General features: G+C 41.6%; 1 long non-coding RNA gene across 1 annotated transcript; it reads right to left on the reverse strand.

Moving 5' to 3' along the window:
• Nucleotides 1-1,485: 1,485 nt before the first annotated feature.
• LOC115535427 (uncharacterized) lies at nucleotides 1,486-3,767 on the reverse strand. Its single transcript, XR_003974491.1, has 4 exons — nucleotides 3,589-3,767; nucleotides 2,602-3,429; nucleotides 2,298-2,366; nucleotides 1,486-1,885 (listed from the first exon to the last, which is right to left on the reverse strand). It is a non-coding gene; the product is annotated as an uncharacterized LOC115535427 (long non-coding RNA).
• Between the last annotated feature and the right edge of the window lie 2,311 nt (nucleotides 3,768-6,078).

Consider the following 6,078-nt stretch of genomic DNA (forward strand, 5'->3'; position numbering starts at 1 on the left):
GGACCATTTGAGTTGTGTATTTTCAAAATCTGCTGGCGTTTCGCAAATCGCGTACCCAACCTTTAAGAATTATATTTCCATGCTCTAGGTATGTGTAGTGTGTAGGGCAATGTGGAGGATCACATTTTATTTTTGTTTCCAGTTTCTGGCAATAGTTGATGGTGTCTATAACGTTTGGCACGTCTTAGTCTTTTGTTTGATTTTTCAGTTTACTGCGGGAAAATTATGCTGAGATTCCATTTTGATTAAGTGGCAGTTATGGTATGGAAACTATGGTATGGGAATGGGACACAACCATAATAACTATGGTATTACTACTCTACTATGGGACCCGGCGATACAACGGAGGTGCGGTGAGAACGGTGGGGGAAAGAATATAAACGGGAGTAGGCTAACTGTTGGACCCATTGGAGCCGATCACGAGCCTCACCAAGCCGCAGCAGTAGCCAACTGACATAACAGAGCGACGCGTGGTGGTCGTGGAGAGGCGGAGAAAGCGCTGATTTTCGGACAAGCGGAGGAGGGACTGACGAGAGCACGTCACCGAGGGAGCCAGCGGATTTTGGAGTTCAGGTGAAGATTACCCTGTAGACTATTTCCTTTAAAGGACGTTGTGGACTTATTTTACATTTCGTATTTTAGTTGGTCCAAATATTTTAATATCCTCCTGATTATTAATAAACTGTTTAAACAAACGTGCCCGTGGTATCTGGCTCTTCCTTGGTTATTCACGTTGCTTTCCACCCGATCAGAAGGAATCCTTTAGGACTTCATCATCCCTTTTCCCCCATCCTCCTTATATGTTTCTCAGTTTTACTCAAAGGGAGTTATTTGGAGAACCCTATCCAGAAAGGTGTCGGGGAAATCCAGACGGAACAGCGCCTCCCCGAGTGCCCCCGAGGCAATAACCCCCGCATGCGTGAAAGGTTATTCTTCATGCTCAGTGTGTATGATCATGGCAAGCTGCATATTTATAGGCATAAGGAATATTGAACCAGATCAATATTTGTTTAATTTCTAAAAACAGAATGTGGAATCGTCCTGAATTGCCTCAATTATCAACCACATTGAGTGTGTGAGCAGTCGGAAGTGTATTCTCTTTAAAGTTTGTGTTAATAACTAACAAACTCAAACGTCAAACACCATTTTGATGCTGGATCTACTAGAACAAATTTCATCTTCCACTGAGAATATGTCAGACATGTTTGCTTTTGCAAACAGAAACTTGACAGTCACGTGACGTGGACGCAATCCTATAGAAAATAATGGGCCAAAAAAAACATATAGGCGACTACGTTTGCCGCTGTGGACCAATGTAGTTATACCACATTGTGGAGGCTGCCGGGTTGTTAAAGCAGGTTCCTATACATGGGCCTCATCCCTCACCATCGTCAGGAAGTGAGTCAAAAACATGTTAGACAAAGTAGAATATTTAAAACATTGTTGTGCTTCCTACTTTACAACTTTAAAATCATGAAATGCGTGCAATATTTCAATGGTTTTATTCATTTATCTTAATTCTTGTATTTTTGTACGTTTACAATGGTTCATTTTGTTGGAGAGAATGTGCTTCACAGAATGGTGCTTGGGTAAAACATGAAAACTATAAAAATGTATCTGATTTATGGTAAAGGATATGTAGGCTACAAAACGTATTCAAAATTAAAAGTTGTATTATTGATAGAAGTAACCAAATTTGGTTACATTAATTTACATTAACATTGAGGGCATTTAGCAGACTCTTTTTTTCAAAGTGACGTACAATAAGTACATTTGTCAGAAGAAAAGTATGACTGTTTACTTTTCCTTCATCGTCTCTCTGCTTCTTTAAAATGCTTTTATAATCTTTAGCCTTGGAGAAGGGCAGCAAGGTCATCTGCAAAGTCTGTGGTGAATAGAGGAAGGGTATTTGGATTGGTGAAACAGATACAATGATAATCAGAAAAAGAGGCGTGGTCAATGGATGCAATTCTAACATCAATACCCCTAGTAAAAACTAAATTTAGTGTATTTCCTTTCTCGTAGGTGATCTTTCAAATGCTGAAAACAATTTTGATCATTAAAAAGCTTCAGGAAGGTTCTGTTTGGACAGGAAAATTTAAATCTTAAACTAGAATGATTTGATCATATTTGGGACATATATTGGACAACAGTTCTCTAAACGTAGGGGATAGCTGTATGGGAGTTTACAGTTAAAACATAAGTGTTAGAAATTAGAGTTGTGTCTTCATAATAGCAAGATTTATTAAGATATTAAAATAATGTTGACAGTTCAAATAGTAACAGTTTGGGCTTACCAGGTTCGTCAAAAATCCCCCATTCCCTGATCCAATTCCCCACCGGTGGGTGATCAATCCGGGATATTTCTGTTTGGACAGGAAAATTAAATCCCAAACTATAATGAGTTGATCATGTTTGGGACATATTGGACAATATTTCTCTAAACTGCTATCCCCAAATTGGCGTAGGGGATAGCTGTATGGGAGTTTACAGTTAACAGATAAGTTATAGAAATTAGAGTTGTGTCTTCATAATAGCAACATTTATAAAGAAATTAAAATAAGGTTGACAATGCCAATAGTAACAACAGTTTGGGCTTACCAGGTTCGTCCAGAGTCCATTGCCTGATCCGACTCACCACCAGACGGTGGTTGATTTGCAGATTTGTCCGTCTCTCAACCAGAGTGTCAAAAACATACGGCATCAGATTGGATGATACGATCACGAAATCTTTCATCGATTTTTGTGTGCTTCTTTTCTTGTACCAGGTATACTTTAGAGCATTCCTATGGTGGAACATGGTGTTTGTTATAGACAATGCATTTCTATCACAGAATTGTAACAAGTGACAACCATTTATGTCTTCATGAAGGGGGCCGTGCCTCCCGATCACGTGGCCCACGTGGGCGTTGAAGTCTCCCAGCAGAATTTTGGCGTCTTCGTCTGGAACCCCATCCAGGACTACTTGCAGGGTCTCCAAGAAGGTTGGGTACTCTGTACTGTCTCTAGATTTGCACGGTCCATACGCACAAATAACAGTCAGAGTTATCCTTCCCTTTATCATTAGGCGTAGGGAGACGACCCTCTTGTCCACCGGGGTAAACCCCAAAACCCTGGCACTCAGCTGGGGATTTATTAGTATCCCCACACCCGCTTGGCGCTTCACGCCCTCGTCATCTCCGGAGAAGAATAGAGTCCAACCCCTATCCAGGGTTTTGGCAGAAGATGGGGGACTGTGCGTAGAGGTAACCCCCACTAGATCTAATTTGCAGCGCGCCACATCATTCACAAGCACTGTTTCCCTGCCCTTCAGTGTACCGACGTTCCATGTCCCCAGAGTCAGATGCCATATCTGGTCCATTGAGCTCCAGAGTAGGACAGGGTCTCTCCGCCTCTTGCTCGATTCCACACTGGTGAACTATTCTTAGTCTAACAGGGGCAATAGGAAAACAAATAAATCCAATATACTAAATGTTAGTTCAGCGAATGTAATCACCATCGCATAGCTCCAGTCTCAAGTGAATGAATAACGTATGGAAATAGGCTTGTTTAACGAAACATGGTATATCGAAATAAGGGTTTACTTACATTTGTTGGTCTTCTCAGTCTTGTTGATCGTTTCGGTCTTCTTATGGTCAACTGACCAGGTTGGTTGGTTCTTTTATACTAAACTTTGGTCTCCTAGATTGTTTTGGAACATCCTTATCAGAGCCCACATTATGGTGAAGTTGGCCATTAGGCGTAGCCGTCTTTTAATGATGTGTCATCCCGTGTGATAAGTTTCCTGTGTGAGGAACTAAATAGATATCGTGCAGTTATTAATTTGTTTTTTAAAGTCCGCAATAGTAATCACATTTTGATAATGAGTGATTTGGCTTCACGTAACAATCTGTCTGAAACATAAACAGAATAACCTTAATCAAAATAAAGGTTAAAATCAAACCAACAGAGGAGGGCATCAGAGAGAAAGGATGACAAACCAGCAGAGCAGGTTCACCAAATAACATGACTATCCCGAGAGAGTGAGATCGTCAGTCTAAAAACAGTCATGGAATGAGGGAAACACAGCACCAGCAGCAGATTTTATGAGTCTAAGCAAGTAACTTTTAAACGTTTTAATGGAGAAAAAAACACCAAATCTTTACACTGTGATATCAGAGGAATGACAGGAAACAGAGGATCAATTCTACAAACAGCACAAGGTAACAATATCACACTGTCATCCTTCAATGAAAACCTTTTTATTCAACACATCACATCTCATCAAGAACAGCACCAAGCACTCTGGCAGAGTTCTCAACAACATCCTCACCGAAACAAACCTGGTCATCATCAACAACGACAAACCCAACCCCCACCACAGCTCCTCCTCCACTGTCATCTTGGCCCTCATGCTCTTTACCCCAGACCTCGGCAGCCAAACAGTCACTTTTTCTGTAGGCCAAGAAAACACGCCAACTACAACAGCTGTGTCCATGTATCAATAAGTACACAAGGAAACTTATAGTGCGGCACTGTTTAATTGTGGGCGATAGTGTTTAAATGTGGGCGATAGTGTTTAAATGTGGTCGATAGGGTTTACGTGTGGTCCATAGTGTTTAAATGTGGTCGATAGGGTTTAAATGTGGGCGATAGTGTTTACATGTGGTCGATAGGGTTTACAAGTGGTCCATAGTGTTTAAATGTGGGTGATAGTGTTTAAATGTGGGCGATAGTGTTTACATGTGGTCGATAGGGTTTACAAGTGGTCCATAGTGTTTAAATATGGTCAATAGTGTTTAAATGTGGTCGATAGTGTTTACATGTGGTCGATATTGTTTAAATGTGATCGATAGTGTTTAAATATGGTCGATAGTGTTTAAATGTTCTTTTCCCTCTCTCTCCACCTCATCCCTAACTCTCCACCTCAAGCTTGTGTGTAGTGAGCGTTCTGGCGCCGATTGGCTACCGTGCATCACCCAAGTGGGTGCTACATATTGGTGGTGGTTAGTGAGGTCCCCCCTTCACTTTAGGTGTCTTTGAGTGTTATTAATTATTATTATTATTCATGTTTAACCTCTGTTTTCCTTTTATTCCTAGTCTGTTTTACATAGTTTTGAATGATGACTATATGCTCTGTAAGGTGACCTTGGGTGTCTTGAAAGGCGCCTCTAAATTAAATGTATTATTATTAATTATATTATTGATATTAAAGATGCTTCCATGTGATTCTCCCAGCGTGACGTTCCCGTGGCCACCAACGTGCTATGATATAAATGAGACTGAAGCAAAATCTGTTGTGCGACTTGAAATGTACAATCTAATTTCCTGGATAATAGATGCAAATGAAGAACCAAAACCTGCCTGTTATGTTGATTGATGATTTGATGATTTAACCCTTAAAGTTACATCTATTTGTCAAGACATCGTGTATCTCGAGTTGATTTTTCAGGGTCTGAAACAGATACCAAAATCATTACGTCTTGGTCTTACCATTCGCCATTTAACAGGTTAATCACAAATTGTGGTAGAAATTGTCCTGCGAGTGAGACGCAGTGACTGCAGTTACTATGAGTCATTGCTTTGGAGAAAAGTTTGTCGGCCCTTGCGGGCCCCCAGCAGTTGCCTGCTTTGCCTGTTCACAAGCTGCGCGCCTGAATAGCACACGTAAAAGGCTGGACGAGGCTCCGTCTAACAGAACGCCTAACTCTGCCACCTAGTGGGGCCCAGTCTCATCATCCATTCATCCTGCTCTACACACCTGCTGGCAATCCTCCATCAGCACCCAGTATATCAACCCCGGATCTCCAGACAATCATTACTAGATCGTTGTCTCACACGTAACAGCTAGTACCTCGTCCCTGGCCCTTCCTAGTGCCAAGATTACTGAGTCCTTGTGTTCCGTCACTCATCCTAACGATCTCCTCTCTGCCTCTAGTGTCGCAGAACCCTCGCCTGTCTGACTACTCTCCTGCCGCCGAACCCTCGCCTGTCAGACTACCCGCCTGCCATAAAGCCCCCAAACCCTGTCTTTACTTATCTGTTGGTCCTCAGTAAAGGACCTTTAATTGACTCTCTGTGTCAGTCTCACTCTGTGTT

This window comes from Gadus morhua, chromosome 2 (assembly GCF_902167405.1).
Source record: "Gadus morhua chromosome 2, gadMor3.0, whole genome shotgun sequence".
In the NCBI taxonomy this organism is placed as follows: domain Eukaryota; kingdom Metazoa; phylum Chordata; class Actinopteri; order Gadiformes; family Gadidae; genus Gadus; species Gadus morhua.